General features: G+C 33.4%; 1 non-coding gene across 1 annotated transcript; it reads left to right on the top strand.

Annotated features, from left to right (window-relative positions):
• The first annotated feature begins 330 nt into the window (after window positions 1-330).
• On the top strand, window positions 331-458 carry LOC149207950 (U6atac minor spliceosomal RNA). Its single transcript, XR_016253177.1, has one exon. It is a non-coding gene; the product is annotated as a U6atac minor spliceosomal RNA (small nuclear RNA).
• Window positions 459-2075: the final 1617 nt, after the last annotated feature.

Here is a 2075-nt window from a genome sequence, read left to right as displayed (position 1 = left end):
TTAGATGATAGGTTGTTTGAATTTCAGTTAATCTTATTGGTATGACTTATTTCAAGAAGGCGGTCAATATAGTTGGTTTCCCTAGAGGTAGATTTAGACCGCCTTCATTGATTTTTGAAAAACATGGACAAATGACTGATGTATATTGATGATTTGAATTTTTAAGGAAATGCGGAAAAAAATAATAATAATAAATAAATAAATATCACAATAAATAAACATTTCAAATTTATGAAACTTTAATTTTTAAATGCATCACAACTTTGATAATTTAAACTTTAAATTTTAAATGCATCACAACTTTGATACTAAGTATTTATATGAAGATGTATGTTCATAGAAAGCAAAGATGGTTGGCATCTCCCTCAAGAAGGACTAGAACAATCTTCGAACTTTCTTATGACATGCGGTTAAGGCTTTCCATCCCCTCACCGGGGTGGATCTTAACACAAGTTTTTAGCCTCAAGGGTTAGCTCAATTGGTCAAGTTCCCATCACTAAAGTACATTGTTAATGAGAGCTCACAAGGTCAATTCTCCTCGACGCCCTCAGGGTCAGGCTCTGCTAATAAGCTGATGAGATGTGATCCCTTCGAGAAGATCTACATAGATATTTTCCTTGGAAAAAAAAGTATTTATGTGACGATAAAAACATTTATCCATTTTCCATATAATTCTCAAAATTCAATTCTTTGAGCTCATTACATGAATATAGATAAATTAAAATTGTATATGCAAAGTAATATAATAAAGTACTTAATGAACATCTTTCTGGATAGGGTGATAGGGATGGGATGTGTGTTCCATGACAATTCATTATCCTTGTATTCCATTGCTTTGGGATGAGAGGTAACATGTGGTAGTCTACCCTCGATTTCCTAGCATGCAAGCAATGGTTATGGCTTTCATTTGGGAAACTTTCTCTATACTTCGTTGATTCTAGACGATTCTCAACCTTGTTGAGTTTGTAATTTTGTTGGCTATGGCTATCATGAGGAGACATAGTATGGTTTTTAGCCCCCCAACCCACACTCACCCTCCTCCTTCTTCGAATTTTTTTTCTAAGTAATGGATCTCCTATGTCTTATATTTTGTTCATTGTTTGTTAGCTTGTATGCAAGGCAGTGGCACTTTCCTCCCCTAGGTTACAAACTCTTTCCGAACACATTCCTTACATTTGGCCCTTTGTCATTGTCACAACTACTTCTTTGCTTCATGAGGTAGTCACACTTGGTCTTTTGAAGTCTGACCTCTTTCCCCGTCTACTTTTTCCCATCCTTGTTTCTCATTCACTCGAGACAATGGCTCATAAAGACTTCAATCACAAAGGGCGTGGAGCTTGCACTCAACAATCAACCTCTTGAGCCAAAATGGGCACTGATTCTTTAACATGAGCCTTTCGTCAACAAATTTCGACTATTACGCAGCAAGAGTAGCCTCTTTTAACGAGAAGGCATGCTTGGAATAAGGCTTCATTCCATATGAAGAGGTTAATGTAGAGCTTGAAGATTGGATATCGAACACTGGAAACACAAGGAGTCACACTATCAAATATAAACTTGTACTAACAAATTAAAATTTTAATGTATAAGGTCTTCATGACAAAGCAAAATGAATTGAATAATGTACAACTATTGATAAAGGAAATTGACCACAAAATTATTATTCTTAAAAAAAAACTAACAAATTTAGAATTTTCACCTACCAAGATCACTCAGAGTACGTACCCATTAAAGTTGATACCTCACCTTTTGTATGATTATTTCTATGAAAAGACCTATGACATCCTCTCTTTTTTTAAAGAAAAAATATGATTAATATATCTCAGTACAACTGTCTACCTTTGTTAAGTAGTTTCATTTTTGTCCATTATGACTATTTTTAAGTTACTTAATATATATCATGTTAATGCTATTGTAGATTAAACCTTCATTGTGTTCCTATTAATTAGGTTTTTTTATCGATAAAACAAGAACAATAAACTAAATTAGGTATAATTTTACTTTTAATTAATACGAAATGATAAGAAGTTTAAAAGATAGAGTTGGGTTTTAGTGCGATTTTTAGCTAGAATCTC

Source organism: Pinus tabuliformis, chromosome 1_2, assembly GCF_031772625.1.
Source record: "Pinus tabuliformis cultivar Carrire ecotype Pingquan chromosome 1_2, CPIR1, whole genome shotgun sequence".
In the NCBI taxonomy this organism is placed as follows: domain Eukaryota; kingdom Viridiplantae; phylum Streptophyta; class Pinopsida; order Pinales; family Pinaceae; genus Pinus; species Pinus tabuliformis.
Note: the sequence above shows the minus strand (reverse complement) of the source record. Positions and strands in the feature narration are given on the sequence as shown.